General features: G+C 40.3%; 1 long non-coding RNA gene across 2 annotated transcripts in view; it reads right to left on the bottom strand.

Annotated features, from left to right (window-relative positions):
- Positions 1-26,444, bottom strand: part of LOC110292289 (uncharacterized) — a 231,834-nt gene that overhangs the window by 2,252 nt on the left and 203,138 nt on the right. The window contains exons 1-2 of one of the 2 annotated variants that reach the window (XR_003836434.2): positions 20,512-20,605; positions 6,214-6,309 (exon numbers count right to left, since the gene is read on the bottom strand). This is a non-coding gene — a long non-coding RNA (uncharacterized LOC110292289). Of the gene's footprint in view, positions 1-6,213; positions 6,310-20,511; positions 20,606-26,444 lie in introns of those variants that run through there. The other variant, XR_015047341.1, reaches the window with a different exon arrangement.

The following is a 26,444-nucleotide window of genomic DNA, read 5'->3' as shown; positions in this document are numbered from 1 at the left end:
CTTTTGCTGTTACCTAAGGGCTCCTATTGTCCTAACGTCCCCCACATTCTGAAGCAGGGACTATCGTTGACGTTGCAATTAGACAACCCATAAATATTTAACACATGTGTATGAATATATTCAGTAAGAGAAGGTTTGCCTTGAGGTCTGGAAGGAGGTTCATGGGAAGAGACCCTGAGTTGCTTTTCTAGTTGCATCCATTGCTGTGACAAAGCCCTGTGACCAAAAGCAAGTTAAGAGAGGAGAGCATTTTGTTGTTGTTACTGCAGCTGTCTGTTGTTGTTGATGTTGTTGTTGTTGTTATTGTTGTTGTTGTTATTGTCATTGAAATTTACACTTCCAAGACACAGACCTCCAATAAGGAAAGACAGAGCAGATTTTAAATTTGAACATGAAGGCAAAACCATAGAGGAACATCACCTTACTGGCTTTGTGGCACACCTGTGTTTAATTAGTTCTCTTATGCAGCCCAGGACTACCTGTCTGCCTAGGGCAGTTGGGTCATGACCCATTTAAGGGATGAACAACCCTCTCATAAGGGTCACCTAAGACTATGAGAAAGCATGGATATTTACATTAGGACTCATAACAGTAGCAAAATTGCAGTTATGAAGTAGCAAAAGAAAATATGTTATAGTTGGGGGGTCACCACAACATGAGGAACTGTATTCAATAAAAAAATCAACGCATTAGGAATGTTGAGAAACACTGGCCTAAGGAATGGTGCCCTCCACAGTGGGCTGGGTTCTCCTACATCAATAGATAATCAAGATAATCCCCCACAGACATGCCTCTGCCAGCCCATCTTCTGCCATCCCTCAATTGAGACTTCATTTTCTCAGGTGATTTTAGCCTTCAAGTTGACAGTGAAGAAAGCTAACCAGGACAGTTGTATACAACAGCTCTCAACACTAGAACCGGATAGACACAGATACCCATATGTTCTCCACTATTTTGTAAATATATTTAGGAAATATGGGGTTCTCCAGTACAAGGCCTTGAGTAAAATGTAATACTCCATCTGCTCCTAGAAGCCTAGAGCCCCGGGATGGACCATGTTGAATAAGATACGTTGTTAATACAACTGTATAAAGATAGAGAGAAGGTCTCAGGCAGCATATGGGAAAGAAGACTTAGTGTCTCCACACGTGAGGGTGGGGAATGCTTTCATCTCTCATTATTTAAGAGACAGAGGATGATGACATTAGCAAGATAGTGAAATCAGAAGCACCAAATCTCATTGTCCTCACAGAAAGAGTGACTATAATATGACACACGTGAGTGGGAAATGCCTTCATGAGAACCCTAGAAATAAGTTCAAAGCCAAGAATAGTCATGCTGAGAGTGGCAAACCAAGTGCAGAGACCCATCCTTAATCTCAACTACTTAGGAAGCTGAGGTAAGACGAACACAAATTCAAGACCAGCCTGAATAGTACTGGTCGATCTGGAAAAAAAAAAAAAAAAAAAAAAAAAAAAGGAAACTAGGAGGGAGCGTGGAGGAGAGGGGGAGGGGTAAAAGAGGTGGTAGATATAAAGAGAAGGTGTAGTAAAAGAAGGCGTTCCATATCAAACGTCTCCTTTTCCAGAGTGCAAAAGTCCAATTATCAGTCTCTTCCTTGGGGGGGGGGGGGAGGGCAAAGAGAAAAATAGATTTTGCATTCAAAGTCTCTTCTCTCGAAGAACTAATTTCCTTCTCACATACTTCACAGTGTTCATGCCTAGGGGCTGCAGAGAACAAAAGTGAGCTCGGCAGCTCATGTCAGTGCCAGAGAACTTGTAATACCACAAACAGAAACTGGCACAGCCTGCCACCTAGGGAGTGAGAGCCCAGCTTGTGGCTCTGGGAGTGGAAGGGATGAATGGAGCGAACATGTGTCAAAAAAAAAAAAAATCCCAGCTCTTCAGGGACCTTCAAGGTTTCTGGCTTACCCAACACAGGTTCCTGATGGCCCCTGAGGCCTCAGGGAAAGGCACATAGTTTAGCACGTTGGAACTTGTAATACTACAGATAGACACTAGAGGGAGGAAGAGATTACAAACTGAAGACTAAGCCAGCAAAACTCTGCCGGGCTTATTCATGAAAGCATAGAAAAAAAATGTATCCCTAGACAAATTTGAGGAGGTTCTGGAATCTTGACCTCAAATGACTGTGGAAGTCTTTCCTTGTACAGAGTTGAAGTATAATGATATAGAGGCAGGTGTGTTTCAAATGTACAACCAAATACAAAGATACAAGGCATACATAAAAACTTGAGAAAACATGGCCCAACCATAGGAACAAAAGAATCTCCAAAGCCTAACTTCAGGTAATGGAGTTAAGTGAATTACCAAATTAAGAATTCAAAATAGCCATGTTACATTCAATCAACTCACAAGAACATAATGAATAGAATAACAGTATCAACTCTCTTATTTTTTTTTTAAATAACCAAACAGTGATTTTAAAGCTAAAGAACACAGAATAGAACTGAAAATTCACAATGGTAGTAACTTCATTCACAAGATAGAATCAGCAGTCACAAAGACATTGACATTATCCAATCAGAAGCATAGTAAAAATTAACACAAAAAGAGAAAAAAAAAACCAATCCTACAGAAATTAGAGGCTATCATAAAGTAGAGTGGTTAGGAAAGAAAGCGATGGGAGATTGCCATAGAGTCTATTGGGTTCTTGGATAAATTCCTAGTGCTAAAAACAATAAACAAAGATGAGAGAGAGAGAGAGAGAGAGAGAGAGAGAGAGAGAGAGAGAGAGAGAGAACAGAAAAGAGGCAGATAATAAGATGGTGTGAATAAGTGACCCTGTGGGGGGAAATGGACATCTAGATGTCTAAAGGACCCTAGCTGTGATTAATCCAAAGAAGCGCATCCTGAGAAATTACAATCACATTGTCAACAATCAAAGATAGGGGATTTTGTAGGCACAGAAATAAAAGTGACTTGTCACATACAAAGACGGCCTGGTAAGAATAAGAAGGGACTTCACATTGCAAGCTTGTGGGGCAAACGGAAACACAATGATATGTTCAAGTGCTAAAGAAAAATAATGTCAATCAAGAATACTACATATGGCTATAGTCTCCACAGAAATAAAGCAGAAATACCTTCCCAGATAAGTAAGAGCTGAGGGGTTTCATCACCACTGCATTAATGAAAATAAGAAATGCTAAAGATAATTTTAATTGAATTTAAAGGATGATAAAGAGTCCTATGAAAGCACATGAAGGTAGAAAGCTCAATGGCGAAGGGAAATGCATAGACTAGGGAAATACCATAATGGCAGTGTGAAATTTCATCTCATACAGTATTTCATCTATGGTGCTAGACATAAATGAAGAATACAGCTTTAAAACTATAATTTGTGACATTAATGACAACACATAGGGCTGAGGATGTGGTCCAAAGTCAGAACATTTACTGAATACACACAAGGTCTGCCCATTCCCAAAATAATTCAGGAATAAAACAAAACATAAAACTTGCATTCACTGTTGAAAATAAGCTGCAGTCATCTTAAAGTCAGTGTTATAAACTTAAGTCATACTACACAAACCCTGCGGTGAACACAAAGACAATACCTTTAGGTTATGTACAGAGAAGAACAAGAAGATGCAAAATATCCATTGCAAAATTAGACAGCAAAACAGAGAGGCAAAGAAAAGACCACAAAAACTGTCAGACAGACAAAAATCAATTGCGAAAAAGATAGTCTAAGTTCTTCTCTATAATAAATTGTTTTGAATACATTGATTAAAGCTCCTGGTCACAGAAATGGATTTTGAACAAACAAGATCCAACTGCTTGCTGTCTCCAACAGATACACTCTAAAGACATGCAAAGGCTAAAAGCAAAATATAAACAATGTTTCTTACAAACAATAATGAAATGAGAACAAACAGAGGTTGCTCCACACATACCAGAAAAATATACTTTAAAATGTAAAATGTCATGAAAAACAAAAAAATGATAGATAGATAGATAGATAGATAGATAGATAGATAGATAGATAGATAGATGATACATGGGGGTGGGGGATAAAAACAGTGAATTCAGCAGGATTTGTAGTCAGAACACCCAAATGTATGAAGCAAACATTAATAGAACCTGGGAAATATACAGTAACACAATAAAAATAAAAAATCATAATATCCTACTCTTAATAACAGACAGAAACCTGTGAGCCAACAGTAAGTTTGAAAAAACTAAGAACATATGAACAAGATCCACATATAAAGAACGTGGTGCCCTGCTGCCTCAGAACACCTATCCCCAAGTGCAACAGGACATTCAATAGTATAAATAGAATGTTAGGGAACAAAACAATCTTAACCAATTAAATAAGGTTTAAGCCACATCACTCATCACTTCCAATCATAAGAAAATGAAAATAAAAATCAGAGAAATTGTTAAGCATGTGGAAATCAAAAAACTTACTCTTGTATAATCAATGGGCTAAAGAATAAATTAAGAGATAAATTGAAAATATTTTGAGACTCTTGAGAATAAAACACAAGATCCTAAGCTTACACTATTCAACACGACCATGTGTGTATAGCTAACAATACTATGATCTTAAAAATGCAATGCTAGAGACACAGTTCTGTGGGGGTAATGGTTAGTTCATATTGTTGATCCTCCTATAGGGTTGCCGACCCCTTTAGCTCCTTGTTTACTTTCTCTAGCCCCACAGAACTGTGTCTCTAGTTGCGTATGTAGCAGAGATTGGCCTAGTCAGCCATCAATGGGAGGAGAGGCCCTTGATCTTGAGATCATATGCCCCAAAACAGGGGAATGCCAGGACCAGGAAGCAAGAGTGGGTGGGTTGGGAAACAGGGCAGGGGGAGAGTATAGGGGACTTTGGGGATAACATTTGAAATGTAAATGAAGAAAATATCTAATAAAAAAATTTTTAAATGTAATGCTAACTTTATGTTAATACATTATTTACTGTTATTAAAAACAAACTTTAAACTTGTTAGATGAGAAATAACTAGCACCTATACCCCCAAATATTAATTATCTACAGATGGACAGTCAAGAACAAGGCTTCCTAAACTCTACACTCATAACCACTTCATACCTGAAAAGTTTTTTCATGACTATTGATATATATGTCTAGAAAATTGGTATATGTTCACTGATTGCATATTACAGAAAATTAAGGCAATTATCTGCTATACACACAATTTTACAATTTATTAAAAACTAAACTAATAACATGCACATGCTTGTTAGTGTTCACATAAGGACCTAAATCTTGACTGCTTATTTGATATTGCAGGACACAGAACATCTTGAAGGTTTGTCCAAGTGTTCAATATTTATTTTTATACATCAACTGTGAGAGCACTGTTCTTCATAAATGCATGGTATAAAATGCAGGAGCATGTTTAGATCCATTTCAGAAAGTATGAAAACGTTTGCCCTATTCACAAAAGAAAATTTATTGAATTTTTTCTATGTATTTTTACATATTTTAATTAAAATATAATTATATCACTTTCTCCCAAGTTGCCACAACTCTCAAACTGCTAGCCTCTTCTTGTCCCACTATTATTGCTACATATATTTATGCACAAATACAACCTACCGAGTCCATTCTATTTTTTGTATATGTACAGTTTCAGTGATACTGTTTGTATTGGATAGCTAAATAGAGAGCTCATCCCAGGTAGAGGGTAGCTCTCCCATTCTCAGCAGTCATCAGTTGCCTTATCCACAGATGTGCCCCTGTGAGGCTGTTTTTCCTTTCCACATCAACAAGTCTACTGATACTGCCATTGTTCAAACTTTGCTTATGCAGGCATTTCTAGGAAAGACTGTTTCACAGCCAACTTCTGGTGTTTCGTTCTTACAGTCTTCCTAGCCCCTCTCTGTGATGTTTGCAGAGCCATAAATGCAGGAGTTGTGACGTAGTTGTGGGGTAGGGCTACCCAGGATCTGTTGATGTCTGCATTGTGTCCAGCTGTGGATTTCTGTAATGGTCTCCATTTTCTGTAAAGAAAAGCGTTCTGATAAAGGTTTGATAGATCTGGACTGATAAAGTGGTGGAAGTCGAGTCTCTTCTAAGAGACTAGCCATTGAAAGTGGGGTAGGTTTCTAGGAACATGCGTGGTATCCCTCCTGTTAAACAGGCTTAAGTGCAATTAGACAGTCGTTGGTTGTCACCAACGTGTGAGTGCCACTTACCATACCTTTATGGATATCTTACCATGCTGGTCATTGCCATGGTTGAAAGGTATCACAACTGGGTAGGACTATTAATTGCTTCTCTATCTTGGCATCTTGCACAGTATTTTCTGGTAACCTGGAAGTTAGAAAAGATGCTCTTAGATCTGATCCAGATCAAATAATTTTGAGCATTGTGTACTAACTGTGCCGTATAGGGGTACAGCAATAGGGGCTTAGTATCAATCACTGTGAGACAACCAAAGGCAACAATAATAGATTATGTTATTTTTGAGAGTCTCCTGGATTACCCTGATCATTCATTCAAATGGGGAAGCCCCATGCCTAGTCTTGAGGTTTTGTTAGTCTATGTTTCTTGTGGGGAGCACTGTCAAGCCCAGTGGAGTAACTTCCTCTAAGGTGTATGTGTGTGTGTGTGTGTGTGTGTGTGTGTGTGTGTGTGTGTGTGTGTGTTTTAGATAAATATAAAATAATAAAATCCTTAAGGCTTTATCAAATAACATTGGTGTTATTTCTCCCTCCTCTTCCTCCTCCTTCTCCTTCTGTATTAACATCTCCATGCTCCCCATACAACCTTCCCCATTTTTCTATTTCCTGTTTCATATTACCTACATCTTGCTGTTCCCCTCTCATGCCCCACTACCCTGATACATCCCCTTTATAATTTCCTGGCTTCTGTGGTTACTCAATGTTATACACACAAATCTGAAGATTAGGAACTAGAAACTGCACATAACAAAGAGTACACAGCACTTGTCTCTCTGAGTCTGGGTTACGTCGCTCAGTATAATCTTTTCTAGGTCTATCTATTTACCTAGCAAAGGTATATAATGAAACCATTGAATGATTTTTTTTAAAAAGATCTCAACTTAGCAACTCAAACAGCAATTTTTAAAATTAAATAATCTAAAGCAATGGAATACAAAGATACACTAATTTGATCTTAAATGCTGAGGACTAGATTTCTTTCTCTCCCCCCCCCCCCAATTAAAACACTGTCTCTAGAAAAGCAGAAAATTTTGTATAGACAACACAAACATTGTAATTTATAATCTCCACTAGTCTCACATCGGATCCGGGTGTTTCAGACTGCATTCCTAGGCTTAGCATAGCATGACAACAAGCAACAGAGTCAAGTTTGCCTGTGCTCTCAGAACCAAGGCAGTGGTGAAGTCCCATGATGATGCAGCAAGGCTGAAACACCTTGAATTTACTACACACCCAACTTTGAACTTGGTTTTGGTTGTTCCATATTCAGAAACCTTCCACTGAGGCTGGAAAGAAGGCTTAGCAGTTAAGGCTAGACTCACAACCAAACACTTAACAACCTGTTCACTTTTGCCAGTTATTGTGACACCCACCCCCAAACACACACTAAGTTATACAATTCCACATGCGCTCATGACTCCTAGAATCAGAAGCTTTGTCCTGGTCATCTAACCCAGTGGCTCTGAAACGGTGATCATCCTTCATTTATCAGATTCCTATAAAACCAACATGGAAATCGAAGAACTGCTTATGTTGAGTTGACAAGTTTAAGAGGTTTCCAGATGACAGACAGTACACCTTGAGCCCCAAATCCCCAGGACCGTTTGATCTAATCAGAGGTCACTTCACTGATAAGCCTGGGTCTGAGAATGAATATGTCCTCATGCTGGGGTACCCAAGAGAGTTGTAGCACGACCCTGGCTGTTCACATTCTCATTCTGCCTTTTGTGCCTAACTCAGAAGATGCCCAGTTAACCATCAAGGCAATGAGACAAGGGGACCAGGTGCTGACGGGTTATGGAAGAATGCTTAAGACTAATCTCCAGTCAGCACACATTTCCAGCTTCAGTCATTCCTAATGTCTATTTGTTTCTGTTGTAGAAACGACAGCCTTTCATTAAAAGAACTTTTGAAATTACATAAGAGCAGAAGAGAAAAAAATTATAATTCCATCAGTTATGTACACAACCATTAACATGTGAATGTTTTCTGTCTTTTAATGAATAGATTGCTGGGTTTTTGCTGAACTGTGTTCATTCTGTGTTCAATTTTGCATCCTGCTTTTTTTTCCGCACTGTTTCAGCATACGCGTTTTCCATTTGTAAACAACATTTTCTTTCATGGCTTCACAATATGCTTTGATGTGGTTGTACTGCGTGGAATGTTTCTTTCTAATTTTTCACCACTTTGAATAATGTTCAAGAGGACGAGTATATGCAGTAGAACCACCTTTTTAAATGATGTGCCCAAGGAGAAAATATGGAGTCAAAGATTTCTAAGCATTTTCACACATCCTGTCAAATCATTTTCATATGTTATTTAAAGGCAATTACATGATTCTTTAAAATTCTAGAAATAAAGATAAAAGTATTTACCATTATTCCCTTGAGGTCTAGGGTCTGTCAGCTAGTAAGCATCCTTTCCTTGTCATTTGAAAATACACACACACACACACACACACACATATAAAAATGGTCTTAATTTAGTGTATATATATATATATATATATATATATATATATATATACTAAATACATATATATATGTATTTATAAATATATATGTATATATAAATACATATATATATATATATATATATATATATATATGTGTATGTATTGAGACCATTGTAGTCTATAACAGATTCGCTCTTGATATAATCATTTGTGAACATAGTCCTATGTCAAAAGTTCAGTAGCTGGGAAGATGACTTGACTCAGTGAGTAAATTAATTTTCACACAAGCATGGAGGCCTGAGTTCAGATCCCCAGGACCCACATCAGAATCCACACCAGTAGCTTCTGCCTGTAATTCTAGCACTATCGAAAGTCGCAGAAACTAGGCAAATTCCAGGGGCTCAATAGCCAGGCAGAAACAGTAAGCTTCAGATATTTTTATATTAACTCTGAAAGGCACCTGCTTTAGACAACTAAAAAGCCAAGAAATGCCCCACACGACTCTCCTTGCCCTGACTATCTTTTTTTTTTTTTGCCCCCTGTGGTGTGTGTGTGTGTGTGTGTGTGTGTGTGAGAGAGAGAGAGAGAGAGAGAGAGAGAGAGAGAGAGAGAGAGATCTTCTGGGTTGATGATGTTAAATGTAGGATGATGCCTCCTTTTGATACTTGGGAAATGAGCAAAGTGGGGTCCTCTGTTGCAGGAATAAGCCAGAAGACACCTCCAGCACTGGGAGGTCCTGTGGCATTCTATCCAGACACTCCCCCAGATGACAGCTCCCTCCCAGGCCCTCCCTCTCTGGATGCTTTGCTTGCTGTCTAGCCTGAAAGTTTTTCCTTCTAGAGCAGTGGTTCTCAGCCTTCCCGATGCTATGCCCTTTAATACAGTTCCTCATGTGGTGACACCACAACCATAAAATTATTTTTGTAGCTACTTTATAACTGTAATTTTTCTACCATTATGAATCATAATGTAAACAATTGTGGAGATAGAGGATTACCAAAAGGGTTATGGCCCACAGGTTGAGAAGCCCTGCGCAAAAAAAAAAAAAAAAAAAAAACAAGCTCTTGACAAATACAGTATCCCAACCCTTTTGCTTCAATTTGGGATAATTCTATAAGGACATCCCAGCTTCTGGATTCTTTGTAGGATTGGTTGGTCTTTGTTATAACTAACTAATTTCTAACCCCCGCTTGCCCAATCCCCCTTCCTTTACCTCCCTGCTAGTATTAATCCTACAGCTACCACAGTAAACATACACAGGTGCTTGCAAAAGTCTCACTCTGCTTGTTTTCTAGGCTGGAGCTCCAGCCCTGCCAATAACTTGGTCCATGAGTCAAATGGACATCATTTTCCTAACATGCAAAGTAAGAGGTTTTGTCTTGTCTATCCACAGCTTCTTACTTTAAATGGATTTATGTGATCTCTGAATTTTTTAAAAAAGAAAAATCATTTTTATAAAATTCATTGACCAGGAACCAAAACATTCTTTAGGCTCCTGATTATTTGTGAATGCATATGACTCTACAGGTGTGGTTCTGTGGTATAACCCAGAGCCTGCCCCAAGGAAGAGCCTACCCCCAGTGAAGAGCCTCCGGACTAGACAGTAAGCACAAACAACTTTTCTCTCCCATAGAAGAAAGGTTCAGCTGCAAGATATTGGCTACTGTCTTCCTGGAGAGGTATCTGAATGGAGTACATACCACAGGACCATTCTCCCCCCACCCCAAATAAATCACATGACAGCCTCTTATTTACAAAGGAGATACGCAAGGAGCTCTAGGATCCCAAGAATATAATAAAGGAAACAGAAACCAGGCTGAGTGCCTACTAAGTGTGTACCCAGTATTCTTGTTCTTTTAAATAGTAGGTTCAGTTAATCTTCACAGCACTCCCTGTAAGTTGGCCAACACCATCCCTATTTTACCGATGAAGCCACTACAAAGGACATGTGACAACACAGAGTCTAGTGTACATTCCCTGGTCCTACCCAAATGCAAAGTACATGCCTGCTCCTGTCCCTGCTTCCTCGGCGAGAGCTAGTGTGCACCTGGAGGGCAAGCCACTGTCTTTCCCCTTGGAATCCTGAGCACCTGGTAGGGTGTCAATCACCTACGATTAAACACACATTTATGACATTAATTACTTAAGATCTCAACTTCCAAGAGTGGCATTTCCATTGCGTTATCATACAATCAGCCATCTTACATCCCATCCAAACTTCTCTTAAAATGCTCAGTCTTCAGAGGAAACCAAATACAAGAAAAATGGCTCACCTCTTCCTAAGTTACACAGTGAGTTCAATCCCTTCCTGTTTGCAAGATCACTCACCTGTCCTGAGAAGCTGATTGATTGCCCTAAACTCCGTATGCTTTGGAAAAATGGTTTAAACACCTTCTTCTTAACATAGCCATAAAAAGCATTCTAAGGATATTGGATCATTCAGTGGGACTCAGTGAGACCAATATCTGCACTGCTGCCTCCCAGGTACCTCTGCTTTAATAAAGCATGCTTTATAAACCTCATGAAGGCTATAATTAAATTTATAAGCAGCATTTCTCACAACTTTAACAAAAGATGTCTAACTGGTGGTGTGTGTGTGTATTTTCTGTGTGTGTGTGTGTGTTGTGTGTGTGTGTGTGTGTGTGTGTTTTAAAATCCTGTTCCATAAAGATTATGGCTCCCCCGCTGTTTGGAAAAGATCATCTCACTTGTAACACTAATAACTTGAGCAGGGGAGAAGCTGGCCTGGTGAATGGAATGCACTTCACTGCACATCTTGGCTCAGCTAGAAATCGGAAACAGATGGTCCTTGCGGCTGCTTTCCCACTCGAGCCTGCTCACTGCCAGCCTGTGGTCTTCAGTGGGCTGCTGCTGGCAGTCTGTGACTTGAACATAGTAGGACGTGGCAAAAGAAATCAAATCTTTTCCAATGAGCAGCAAGTTATAATGAAATTTGACAGATATGACATTCTATACCTAACATCTAGTTAGAATATATTAACCTTTTAGTTTTCTTAAGCGCCTTGCAGAGAAGTTGTGAATATACGTATTAGAAGCTTGTGTTGCGTGTGTTCTCTTTTCCTTTTTTCTTTCTTCCCCCCCCCTTTTTTTTTCCTTTTTAACAAGGGGCAGAGGGTTTAGCCCAATCTTGGGTGGCAGCTGCCTAACAGAAAATGCAGAGAGAGATTAAAAGTCAAGGAACTTCTAAATAGAAACGAGGTGCAAGAGCTGCCACTAAGGAGGAAATTAATTCTTTGCAGGACATGGTGGGTGAGTTCCTACAGAAACAACAACAAAAAAAGCATCAATATTTTTCTGAAGGACAAAATCTACATGTTTACATGCAAAGCACACAGGCAAAAATATGATTAGCCTCAGAGTACATCATTCAAATAGAATGGGACTGTTTGGACTCCCTTATTTTCCTCAATGCTGCTGGTTCTGGTTTGTGAATTTTCTTCTGCCACACTGCAAGGTGTCCTGGGACATCAAGTTTTAAGCTCAGGACACTTATACCTAGAAATAACATGTGCCTGTGAAGATACCTTTACCACTCTTGCTGGAAGGAAGGAAAGAAGGAAGGAAGGAAGGAAGGAAGGAAGGAAGGAAGGAAGGAAGGAAGGAAGGAGAAGGGGAGGGGAGGGGAGGGGAGGGGAGGGGAGGGGAGGGGAGGGGAGGGGAGGGGAGGGGAGGGAAGGGAAGGGAAGGGAAGGGAAGGGAAGGGAAGGGAAGGGAAGGGAAGGGAAGGGAAGGGAAGGGAAGGGAAGGGAAGGGAAGGGAAGGGAAGGAACAAAGAAGGAAGGGAAGAAGGGAGGAAGGAAGGAAGGAAGGAAGGAAAAGAAAACACATACACACACACACACACACACACACACACACACACACACACACCACTCCAACCCCAGAAGAGGGGTCTGGGTGTTCTTTCTGACTGTGGGGAAACTGAACTCCTAACTTTTCCATGGTGGCTCTTCTGCCTCCCCGATATCACGACCTGTGAATAAAACCACACTCACTTGAATTTGGCAAGGTAGAGCTCTACTTGGGAATTTTTCCACCTGACTAAAGTTAGAGGAAAGACCTGGGTATTAATAGTACATGATCTCTCTTCAGTATAGAACTCTATTTTCTTTCTTTCTTTTTTTGTTTTTAATCTTAGATGTCCATTTGCCCTATACTGAGCTCTGCAGCCTCAGAAACAGGGCACCTTTATAATATCAGGGTTTCTAAGATTGTAGTGATTTAAGCCAGTGTGTGTGTGTGTGTGTGTGTGTGTGTGTGTAAGTCCAATGTCTAAATCTACGAAAAGAAATACAATATATGTGCTTTCTTGGAATAGGAAACACACTGGCGGGATAGTTCTTACTCAAGCAGATGTAGGCTGAATCTTTCTTATCTTTTTATTTTTAAAACAAAATCCTGATTGTAGTTTAGATTAGCCTTCTATATGCAAGTCTCTTGCCTACACCTCCTAGGGTCACAGGTAGGCACCAACATACCAGGATGGCTTTGATATTTATTAACTCGAATATTTTGCTAAGACTCTTACCTCTTGGACTCAGACCTGATAACTGAAAATTATATCAACCTTCTAGGACTGTTACACACATTTCACGTGCATCACCTAGAAGCATTTTAGGAGGTGCCTGGCTTAGAGCAGGTGCTAAACCTTGAGGTAATACCAGGGGTAAAAGAGCCAAACTTAACTCCTGTGCTTTTTCCTCATTCTATTTCCAATTCAGAAACCCTAAATAGGACACTTTGCTGCCCAGCATCTGTTTCTGATCATAAAGTGAGGTTAATAACAAGTCTACCTCATAAGAACCTACCTGGAAAAAAAATACTTAAGGCTCTTGGAACATCGCCTGGCTGAGAGGAAACACTGGATAAACGTTAGCTGTTATTACATGCTGCGTTCAAATCACGTGCTCTTGTTGAGTTTCACATTTCCAAGGGTCCTGGAAACAAAGCTTAAAAGGAGAGGGAAATGCATTTAATTGCTGGCACTACAGAAATGCTATTTAATGGATGGATGAATGGATAAAAGACATATGTTCATCAAAGACAGGTGGTAATACAGCCAGTCTATCTGAGGTAGACACAGAGGGATGATGTAGATAAAACAGGCAACGGGGAGTCAAAGAGCTGCAGATCCCTGCAGAGTGGGACTCTGACCCAGGCCATGTACTAAAAGGGGAAACAGCATGAACAAAATGGACAGAGGAATCTGTAGCACCATGAGACTACAACAGGCTCTCCAGGTGGGCAAACCTCTGTGTCCTCTTAACAAGTTGACCTAACCACCCAACGGACCTCCTACATTCCCAAAGCCCTGTAAGAAAGAAAGATACAGTCCCGCCTTGGGAATCTCAACGTGTAGATGGGAAGACAGTCTGATTTTACATGATTTTAGGAGTAGGTACTAGTATCCGACCTGTGTTGGAATGAGGCTCAGCCTAACAGCTTGGGATCAAAGGATGGGAACCAGGGTATTTCTCAAGCGAGGAGCAGCATGAAATAAACAGAGCAGTGGTGACAGCACAGCACTTGTCACATAGTAGGAAGTATGCACTGGAGGTATATTTTTTTGCACACAACCACACATATACATGTATGCACACATACATAGACATGCCTACAAAAGTGATGTTTTTTGTCTTCCTGATTCCCATAGACCACAGAAAATCAGAGAGATTTATTAAACTGGGAGAGGGCACACAGTCCATAATCCTCAGAGCAGAGTATGAGACTTCAGAAACAATAGTCTCAACTATTCTTCTACCAAAGCCTCTGGAAAGCAATAATCCTCCACTACACATTGTGTTTTCGTAGCATGGAATCAGAACTTCTGATCGATGCTGTCCACCTGTTGAAGTCCTGTACCCCAGTTCACTGGAGTAAAGACCCAGCTATGAATCCTGTGTCCTGGGACTCTTGGTTTGTTTGTTTGCTTTCCATAACGCAAAGGGTTTCAGTTAGGCACTTTGTGATGGCAAGAGCAAGGTTAGGAGGCCACTGGCACTTGGCCTGAGGCTTCTTCTGATGGTCCATTTCCTTCCAAGTGCTGTTCGGCTCATCACCTGGGCCTTATTCTGTCTCCTGACTGCACAACAAGGGGATCCCACTTCTCATAATACAGAGTCAAGGAAAGAAAAAGAAATAAATAAAAGCCCAGACTCTTCGGCTTGTTTCCCAGCGGGAAACGCTGCCTTCACCTCAGATCCACTCACTCGCGTGCATGGAGAAGTGTTCAAATGACAAGAGTTAAATTCAAACCATGTAGCCGCTTTCCGCTATTTTTTTTTCCTGACTGAAGGCAAACCATTTAGATGTTTGTTTCCAAAAAGGCATCTGTCAGCAATCAAAGAGGGGAAAATGCATAAGGCAGTGCAATTGTTTGGAGTAGCATTTCCTGGATCCTGTGAAATGCTTGAATTGTTCCCCATTATGCTCACCAAATAATTTTATTTCCCACAATAATTGCAATATTTAACATGTTTTATTTAATCTCGTTTTAAGGCTATTAACAACAGGGCCACACCGTGAAAGAACTGCTATCTGAGGAAGGGCAGTTTCCAGCAGGCTTTTAGTCGACAAGGATAATGTTAAATGTTCCTAATTGTTCTAGATTTAAAACTGTTTTCCAAAAATATCTAGCATTTCTTTGTTCAAGACTACTGTGTTATCTCCCACAAAGTCCTCTCAGGTTTTCCATCATTCACAAAATGAAATCTGGATGCCAGTTTAGGTGGTGCCCCATTCATTCATAAATAATGGGCAAGCATAGGACATTCGGGATCCTGGAAATGCTGGGCTTCAGAGGACAACCACCTCCAACTTCAGAGCTCTCTGACAGACAGACAGACAGACAGAGAGACAGACTTAGACACAGAAACGCTGCAGCCTCACAAGTATGTGTGTCCGTGTACCCTCATGCAGGAGAGGAAGCTGGATATGATATAGTGGGACAGGGGGCCTAAGGAGGGGAATGGGTAGAACGAGAGGTGGATTCAAAGACAGAGCGATGCTTCCTTTTCCTATTCCTTCAAGGGGGCTGGGGTAGGGTCACGTGGCTATTTTACATTATACGTAGAATTTACAAATTCTTTCCTTGTCTTCCTCCAGATGGTCATTTTCATAACGCTGCGGTTGCACAAGGCTGAGAAGGACCTGGCCGGGAAGGTTGGGGTGTGTTTCTGAAAGGAACAAGTGTCCCTCAGGGGACTCACTTGCTATGCTACCACAGGTCCCTTAGACTTGAGACAAAGGGCACACAAATAACCCCGCAAAGATGGAGAGAAATCCTCCAAGCCCATGTTATTAGAAGATTACAACGGGACGGGTAGGGGGCGGTCACAAAGAAGAGGAAAAAATGCCTAATTTATTGTATGTTCATCCCTAAGTGCAGCCTGGAAGCCATGCTTGAAATGAGAAAACACCTCTGGCTCTAAAAGACTAGACATTACTTTACTGAAATTGTTTTGGTCAAAAGGAGCTAACTGCTGTATTACCATAATGCTAAATAATTAGATGATGATGATACCAGTGACTATAATAACAACAATCCCTATTATAATTAAGGAGTGGTCCATAAATACAAAGAAAGAAAAAAAATACCAAGGTAACCTCTTTGCAACTTAAAGACCTGAACCAAAGCTACCAAAGCATAATTAGGTTGAAACTATGCCTAGGAAAAATTCATTAGCTAGTTGAAATGTTAAAACCACAACTCGTCAATGATCGCAGTTGTTCCCTGTGAGAAATAGTAATCAATTCTCCCACGCCCTGAGGTACCCACATAGAGACCTCTGGGTACAGAAGTGTAGACTATCACCAGTGGGAACTTGGGAACCCAAAGGTTGCTCAGCTACAAAACAAAACTCAGTAAGAGTTTTCAGTGTCACTCTCACACAGGTGTTCTCTGCAGTCCCTCCCAGCCCAGCCCAGCTCTCAGGAATGGCAGCTACCAAACACAAGTGACCAAAGACAAGATTCTGGTCATTTCCTGTTCCCTGTAAGTCTTTAATAAGTGGCTTGAATTCAGTAGCTGTCTAGACTTCTTCCCACTTAAAAAAATATATTTTTTTTCTAGTACTTCTTATAGTTAGGTCCATATTATTACATTTTTTTCAGGCCAAAAAAATTTTTGGCATAACTTAAAGTAAATCCCTACAAATAAGATGACTGGGTTACAGTATGGAAATCAGAGTTAAATTTTCCTGATTGACGAGACTCTCATATCAAACTTAACTGGAATTGTGTAAAATGAATTGATAAAAGACTGCTTACTTTATTAATAAAGATTTAAGATGACCAGAATTCATTTCTACGGCATCAAATAAAAAATGTAGCTATATGAGCTAGTGTTGGCTAGAACGCACACCGCGCCAGCAATGTAGTACTTTACTTCCATGAAAACACAACGAAACACAGTGCCAACTGAACCAGAAAGCAAGGGACTCTGAGGCTGGCGTCCTGTATTTAGGTTCTTTCATAACCAAATTAACTAATGAATTAATTAAAAAAAATTTTTTTTAAAACACAACAACAATAACATCCAAAACCACAAACAAGGTATAGAAAGAGAAATAATTTTCCCCTGGAATCTTTTTTTTTTTTCTCTCCTTGGAAAACCTGTTCGGTTATTCCCAGATTTAGTTTTAGACTCTTTGCTGTGCTTCCAAGGGAGATGTGTAGCACAGCAAAACCTAAGCAACAAACACTTTCTAAAATGCGCAGTTCACAATCTTGAGGAGGGTGGCTGTGAAAGACAGATACTGAATCAGACTTAGAGTCTGAGTTGGGGGGAGGGAAAAAAAAAAGCCCCAAACGTTGCATGATAGTCTCTAAGCAGTTCCATCTGTCAGGCAGAAATTTTAGGCTAATAGCCTGTGGCGATCTCCCTCCGCAGTCCACTACCTGCCTTTGTCCTATTAAATCTCTTTATTCTCCTTAAAAAAAAAAAAAAAAAAAAAAAGCAGGGGGGGGATTGTTGGAAGGAAAGGAAAAACCTTGCAGACCAAAATCATCTGAGTGATGAAGCCCTAATTTTAACCACCTCCCTTTGATGTGTAGCAGTGGGCTCTTGTTTTAAAGAGAGAGAAGGGAAGACAGTTCTAGCAGCAGACTCCTCATCTCCACTTCACCTTGCCACTGGGTCTGGGAGAGATTGGTTCATTGTCAAGGAGATTTTTTTTTACCCATGATTCCATATGGTATGGACCGGACTACATGTTGCCCCACATGCCACTGCAAATGTTTTCTCAATTAGGTGTCTTATCTCCCGTGAGTTAGCATCAGATGAAGCTTGCTGACAGCGTAATGGCAGGGAAAGCTTCCGACGGCTCCATCAAATGGCAGCTTTGCTACGACATCTCGGCCAGAACTTGGTGGATGGTGAGTTGGCAGCCGGGACTGCCTTTTTTTTTCTCCCCCCCCCCTTTTCTACTTTCCCTCCCTCTTTGACAAAATGTCCCAGACCTCACATTCATCAAACTCACATTTGATTTTTTACACTCTTCAGTGAGGCTGCCTCGCACTGCTTGCTCTTACCACCCTCCCTCTCTTTGCCACTGTGCAACTGGAGTTCCCAGTAATGCTTGCCCTTGTTTTCCATGGGACGGTATTTGGTGTGGTTTTTTTTTTTTTTTTATTGAAAACATTTTTAAGACTGTCAAAGTTTTAAGGTGGAATTCTGTATTCTAGCTATGGATGTCTGCAGATTAAAGAAAAAGAGCTGTTTGCCCTGCCCCTTGGGTTTCGCGTCTTCTGTCTAGCTTCACACCCTCCTCGCTTTTGATTTTTGAGAACTATGGGGTCCATGGTTCTCCTTGGCTGTGAGATTTTACTAGGGATGCATATCAAACCTTGGACTGGTGCACGCAAGCCCTGCCTGTGAGAATCCTTTCATGCCCCAGTAATTGGAATGCCTCAAGTCACCTGTGAGAGTACTCTAAGGCTCCATTCGTCATTTTCCTCAGGGGACCAGAGCTCTGACATCTAACTTTTCCATATCTGTTTATATCGGAGCAGACCTTCCATCTCTAAGAACCACCAACTTCGAGTGGAACGGGCCCACACACCCTTTCTTTCCATTTCTCTGGGTACAAGAAAGTTTCAGGAACTCCTAACTTGTAGCTGCAGAACGAGTTAACTCACATGTCATGGTCAACCAGGCCAGACAACCTTTGACTTCTGGGATCTCTAAGGGCTGGGGTGAAGTGGGAGGATGGACAATAGCTCATTGTCACAGGAGACGCTTGCCCTGTGAGGAAGAGAGTCCCAGAATCATTGCTGTCCTCGTTAGGGTGGTGTCCGTTAAGGATTAATTCGTTAGCACCGCATTCCTAGTTTTCCGTAATTATTATTCTTACAGCAAGCGTGAATTCATCCAGGGAGTGAGAAAAAAAAAAGTTTGCTTCCAGGACAATGAATGTATTATCCGTTCCTAACTGGACCGTGAACTTCAGCTCGTTTCACATAGATATCAGTTTAAGAAAAGGAGAGTGTGTGTGATGTTGTAGGGGGAGTCTGGCGACTGGGATTACAAAACAGGGCATGGTTCACTGTACGATCTACAGAAAAAGTACTCTCCCTTCCTGGACAAATGGTGCTATCCTTTTGGCAAGACGTAGGAATTCGGAAGACTGAGACTTTTAAAAGTGAACTACTGCAGGATTCTATTCGGCTGCTGCCTGGGATTCAGTATGTCCATTCCAAGGACTTGAGTAAAAGTGGTTCTGGGTATGTGTGTGCTTGTATATTTTCTCTCGTAATTTCTTAACTAGACGTCTGAAACTTTACCAGTGGTTACAGAACAGTATTACAGAGTGCTTTTGGCTAATGAGATTCGCAATCGTCTATCTCTTACGACCCTGAGCGTATTCAAGGCATTTATTTTCCCATTAGACTTTCTGCCAGCAAGAACAAGGTTTGCTTGTATGAGATGGTCATATTGCTTCGATTCACACAGCTTGTTAAGCACTACAAATGAATTTACTGATTAGATTGGCAATTATTTTCTACGCTAAGTTGTAAGCTTGAAAAAAAAGGGGGGGGGGGAACCTGCTCTCGGGAAAAACATTCTTTTTTCCCTTACTGTACTTAGGCGGTCCTAGATTTTATAGACTGTTAATGGTAAATCCTGTCATCTTTTTTATTTCTTGCAAATATCACCAAAAGGCTTCTCTAGAGCACGCGAGTTCTTTCTCTCTCTCTCTCTCTCTTTCCTAGTTTGGAAAACTGTAATTTCTTTTCTGTAAAGTTTACTTGGAAGTTGCTCTTCATCTAAAATTATTTTGCAGATGTTTTACCACAGGGAATATAATGTATAAAAGTGGTGGGAACACTTAGCAATGCATTTGACTCAAGATAAACAATGCAGAAAGCTCACACGCTGCTGTTTAGGCTGCATACTGAAAAGAAGTTTCTCGGGACTTCAGTGCCTCTTGATTTTTGCTTTGAATAAGGGGTAAGAAATCTACAAGCTCTTTAGAGAAGATATAGGAAATACCACAGGAAATAAATCAAATTTTTAGTTCCCTTAAGGGCAATTGCACACCATAGAATTTTAGACCTACCAGTTACAAATAATTCTGATGTAAATTTTCCAGTTTTGGTGGCAAACTAAGGAAAAGCTTTGCTGAAGGATGAAACAACTAATGAAAAGAATACAAATTTTATATTTTATTTCTTTAGTTCTCTCTCCTTGAATAGCCCTCACTCCTTCTCCCACAAGATCGCCACCTTACTAGCCCAAACAATTTTTCCAAAGTGAAAAAAAGAAAAAGAAAACTCCTGGTTTACATGGTTCCTCAAGCAAAAGACAGTTCAAGATCTGAATTTCACATTAAAGGCAAATAAAGCTTTAAAAATTACCTCCTGTGTCATCTGGCTGCTCAGACTCCAGGCTCATAGTGGGAACCTCCGGCTTGGTCCTCCCAGCATACAAAGACAACTCAGTGAATGCCCCCTCCGCCCATGGAGACTCGGCCTCAGCTGCCAGCTCCGGGATATGCAATTTTGCTTTTTAATGAATCGTAAACAATTTGTATGGCAAATGAGTTTGTTTGTTTTAGTTTGGGGGCATGTGCTGAGCCAGGTTGTACGAGGTCATCACCTATTCCAGGATTTAGGTGCAAATGGGTGGAGCTCTGGGTCACTTTTTAATTTTTTTTTCTAAATAATAAGGACACACTAGGATAAAAGAAACCAGTCAATAAAAGATTAAGAATAACAGCCCCTCTTCCCCTTCCTTCCCCTCCCCTCCCCCCATAACTGCCCTGGCTTACAGTGGAGTTTTGTGCCCTTTCTAATAACTAACTGGAAACCATTTGCATGATGTAACCAACATTTCTTATGGGTATAAGTTTTAGCATTGTCTTTGAAAGACTACTTCCACTTTAAAAAAAAAAAAACAGCTATTTTATGATGAAAAATACTGACATGGGACATCTCCAGCATCACTTCTTAAAATTAAAAGATAACACTTTCCCGAAGGATATTGGATATAAGAAATTAGAAATATAGTTTTTATATGAAAGTGGTGCAAAAGAGAAAACAAAAACCAAAGGTGCATGGGCTACCCCAGCGTCTAATGAAAACTTTTATTCAAAGCCACCAAGTTGTAAACAACTGAGAGGTTGACAGGCAACTGGGTTCAAGCATGCACATTCTAACAGTAATTACCTTTGGCACGGCCACTTATGAGAAATCTTTTGATATCTGAGCCACTTCTCTAATGCTTTAATCATGTAAATCAAGAAATAGATATTGCGTATCAACTTCATCTCACTGTGTTGTGACATCTCTAGTTGAAACTTTCCGACAGAAAACTAAAGAGAGTACTTGCAAAATTTTTCTTCGCTCCAAATGAATCCGAAATGCCTCAAATGCATATGTATGCTCCAGAGTCCCAGGGACTCTCCTCTCTCAGAACACCTCTATTCTCCCCATACAGCTTCAAAACGAAGGCAGAATAATTCTTCTCCTGGTCACACTAAGTTAGCGACAAGGGGACAGGGTTGGTTATGGGAAAATTTGTCTGTGAATTTCAAAAATACACGTGTCTTTCTTCTATCATTCAAATTTAAGATTTATGATGTCTAAAGCAAAAAAAAAAAAAAAAAAGTCCTGGGTGATTCTGCAACCAGCTGTTACTCAGGTCAAATTCCTGATCACTTATTTTGTGACAAATTTTTCTTTTTAGAAATTAATACATTAATTTTCAGTCAATAATTGTTGTTTAACCCAATTGTTTACAACTCAGACTTGTTTTAACAGTAACATGCTTGGGCAAGAAGGATCTGGTATGCCTTGCAGTATAAATATCTATTTTCTAAATATGCATGTAAAAACACGTTTCTGTGAAACCCTGCTTTATTCTGCTTACCAATTAGAAGCCATCAATGTGCAGTCTACTTCCACAATGGCTCGAAGCTCCGGGTTCATGGAAACCTCTTGCCTGTGTTTGCTTGAATTCATGTTGTGAGCCACATTTCCCATTTCAACTTTTAAATGATTGTCAACTGAGCAACTTTTCCAAATGACTGTTTTCTGTGTGCCTCTGAAGATACTGCCTAGTGAAGATTTTTCTAGGAATTGGCACTAGCCTTTCAACATAATGACTGAAATATTGGAAATTGCTTAAATGGTAATAAATTAAAAGATTCAAAACGAAGAGAACCAGGAAATAATAAAGTCTAAGGTAGTCTCATACCTGGGCTAATTTTAGAAAAGTCCATGGAAAACCTATGTATAGACCTTGAATTTAATGCATTTGTATGCTCTTCTAAAATATCTTTATACAGCAAACTGGCCTGATCTGAGCTAATTATTAAATGAACAACTTTAAGTACAAGCCACCATTGTATGTAACCATATCATGTCTAAGAATATCCACCAACCTCAGATGTTTCTATGTCCTCAAAACATTCTTTTTCTCTCAATAATAGATTCTAAGAAAAATCCAAATGAGGTGGTAGGGTTGACTTTTTTTATTTTCTTCCACATACATTAAGAATGTATCCTTATCATTTTCTTTGAGGTCAATCCTGCTTTTCAAATACAACTCGCTGTTCTTAGAGAGCAGCAAATACATTAAACTGGTTCCTTTTTTTTCTCCTTAAATCTAATTATGATCCAAATGTGCTTCATTCGGAAATGTGATTGGCTGCTTCAGCTAGCCTCTGCTCTTCTGCTATCGTTCTAAAAAATCTTGATTTCCTGTTGTTACGGTCATATTTCTCCTGTGAACTTTAGACAGTGAAATAAATGCTTTGTCCTTCCTTATTTTCTAGTTGAGTTTCCTTCACCTGTCCTGAATATTGTCAGGAGTGTTTCTAATTTAAAACCAAGAGAATCAGGGGCTGATTAGAAGACAGGAAATTGGAGGATTAAGCTGTCTGGTTACACTTCCTTTACTTATCAGCACTCAGTAACTCACTCTAGATTGCAAACTCAACGGGACAGTTTTTACAATTCATTGTTCTTTCTGGGCGCTTACCTACATACAGCGAGGGTGTGTGGCAGCCCGTGAACTCCCACAAGCATGCAAATGTATCGGTGAGTGTTCCTGTGTGCACATGTGAGTATAGCGAGAAGAGAATCTGCAGCTGGGGGTTATAAGTGGACACTTTTAAGTGGGGCAGTCCCAACCAAAGGGGGGCTTATAATGGAGGCATGAAAGTTCACATTAAGACCATCATCCCAGGATAGTCCTGTGAAGTGGAGTAAAGAATGGGAGGCTACAAAGGAAAAGGCAAGAGGCGCTAATTTGAAAGTTAGAACTAGACACTGGTAGCCCCTATGCTGTTCCTCTCTGAGTTTGGCTCAGACGTGCCAGCACTCATATCAAATAGAGAAGTAACTCAAAACAAGTGAATGAGTTAATCTAACAGGATTCCCAAGGCCACTTTGGGATTCCCTAGCCTCCAGACAAGAATGGGTTCTTTCTTCTTGTGACAGCAAGTCTGCATGCTCCAGATGGGCTTATATTATGAGATAGATGCAAGTCAGGGAATTAAACGGTAGATCAGGACAAGAGAATAAAGGTTGGTCTTATGTCACCCAATCACCCAAAATTAATGACATAACACAAGTAAACCGATAGTACAGATTCTTACTGCACTGTGTATATTTACAGGGCAGTGTTCTAGAAGCCAGGCAGAAAAGTACCTCGTTTGACCTCATTCTGCCTTGCCCTGAATAAGAATTGGCTGGTTTTATTTTAGAGAGTTCTTGGTGTCTGTGTAAGTCCACCACCCATTCCCCCCTGCCCCCCTCCTGCCCCGGTACTACAGAACAGTAGAAGATGAAGTGCATAGGAAAGTATGGTGTGACAAGAGCAGGTGGTTGGTTAACTGGTAAAGGGGAAGTTAACCCTTAACGGCTTGTTCAGAGCGTCCTCCATCCCTTCACATGTGTACCACTGACCAGGCCCAGAGATCAGCTGTTGTTTCTGTTCATGAGTAGAAAGGGGCCCCTCAGTACCTAGCTGAATATTTCATCTTCACAGGTAACACAGACTGATGTCTGTCTGGTAGATATATGCTTGATGTTTGAATACTCTTTTATTAAATATCATCACCAATCTAGTTTATATTTAAAAGAAATAAGGTTAATAAAGGCTACCCATCACCCAAGGCAATGTTCAAGCTAAAGACAAGCCACCTAATCTATAGAGTCCACTTGTTTGCTTTAGACCTACTCGTCTTAGGTGAATTAAATAGAATTTCATACTACGCAGAACTTTAGATGATTGAGACCACCCATTTGTAAAGGCACAAGTCTGTTTTCTGTAGCGTGTAAAGTTTATAATGTGTCAGAAGGAAGGACAGGACAGCAGTCTTGTGACGTGATGTCCACTCTTGATAAGAAAGTGCGCCATCTTCCTGTTGTGTAACAGGACGCTTCAGTGCTATTAAACAGGCTAAGGAACTGTGAAAGACCTGCCAGGCCTGACGCATAAATCCCATCATTTAAAAAATATCCATCTGTGGGTTTAAGTTCTTGAAGAATGGCAGGAACGTTTTTATTCTGTTATTTAATATCTATTTAATTGATATTTTGCTTACAGTTTTAAGTGGATTGTGCCATTTTTCAAAAAGCCATCTTTTCACAGAAAAGTGCTTATTCTCTCCTCCCATTCCTCTCTTCCTCCCCCTATTTCTCATCAGCACAAATGATAACATAGAATATTGGTGCTGAAAATTAGGGTTAGATAGTTTTCATTGCCACAAGACCTTCTAACTAAAGGTTTGCTCCAATCCAGAGTTTTCAATGACAGGATACAGTATAGGCTCTATATGTCTACTGTCAAACAAACAAACACCTATTTTCCAGACAGCCAGAGCTTTTTTTCCTTTTCTTCCTTCCTTCCTTCCTTCCTTCCTTCCTTCCTTCCTTCCTTTCTTTCTTTTTTTCTTTCTTTCTTTTTTTGGTACCAACATGATATAATTTTTTATTCCTTGCAATCCAGGATATTATTTTTGTATGTGTGGCCCTTGGGCTGCACATGCTGTTGCTAAGCTGGCCTTTTAAATGGCTAAAATAAGGTATGAGGATCAGGTCAAAGGTGGAGATTAATGATCCCAGGCAGAGCAGCCTGCACAGAGTCAGGACTCACGGGGAGAGCCAGAACATCGAACCCACATCGGGCACCTCATACAAGTAGCCGAACCACATTAAACCACATATCCCTACACAAGTGCTATAGAGACAAGCCTATACCATCTAAGGGATGGTTTCACCTAAATTCCCAGGACAGCCCTCTCTGCTGCTCACCCTCATATCCTCAACCACCTACTCCACAGATGTGAATCTTTTACCCGTGCTAATGAAATGGCTTAGCAGCTGGATTTAATAAACCCCCTTCAGATGCTGAAAAGATAAACATTGTCAACTAAATAATTGATTTCATCCATTTATTTAAGAAGCAATTAAAATCGTCATACATTGTTCTGGCTTTCTTATTTCAAGAAAATAGTGATCTCACTTCTCATTTTGTAAGTGTGTGGGAAGCAACCTGGTAACAGGTGTTACAGGTAGTAGCCCCGCCTCATAAACACTAAGGAATCATTGAAAGACAAATTGCCCAACACTCAGGTCAAAGTCTACACAGTTTTATTGGTATGGCTTCTAAGAAAGGATCTACGAAAACAATTTAAATAACTATAGAAGGGGCTGCTATAACATCTCAGTGAGAAGTCAAGAAATAAGCCTAGACACACAAAGTAACAAATGTAACTGTTTCCTAGTCAAGCATCTGGGCTAACGAATCCTGTGAGGGATCAGTGTGTTGGTGAGAGCTGGAAAGCAGTTATCTATTTGCCACTAAACACAGTGCATGCAGCCCTATAGTAACTACACAGAGTATGTCTGCTACCTGGGATTTGTCGCTCTGGATACACACCATAGATCAGAAGACAGAATGAGATTCTAGCATCAAAGTGTTTCACTGGACAAAACAGCAAACAACTTAAAGGCCAATACTCTGGGGGAGAGGTTCTAGTCCTGCAAACAACACTGCAGACTAAACCAATGGCATCTGACCCTCTTCTCCTGCAGGTTTTGTAGGAAGAATGCAGTCAGGGGACTGGAGAGTATCTCAAATAAGAAAGGGAGCCCTCAGGCAGGAAGGGCACTACACAGATCATGCAGGTACCAGATATTGGAAGAAGTGTATGGGAGGCAGAAAGGAAGTCTGGGTGTCGCAGATTACCAAGCCCACTCCAGTCACTCTACTATGGCCTTGTGGTTCCAGAAGAGACTTGAGATCCCCACTGGGATGTGATGTATGCAGATGGGGGATT

Source organism: Mus caroli, unplaced genomic scaffold (genome assembly GCF_978045245.1).
Source record: "Mus caroli unplaced genomic scaffold, Mus_caroli_1 scaffold_6, whole genome shotgun sequence".
Classification (NCBI taxonomy): domain Eukaryota; kingdom Metazoa; phylum Chordata; class Mammalia; order Rodentia; family Muridae; genus Mus; species Mus caroli.
Note: the sequence above shows the minus strand (reverse complement) of the source record. Positions and strands in the feature narration are given on the sequence as shown.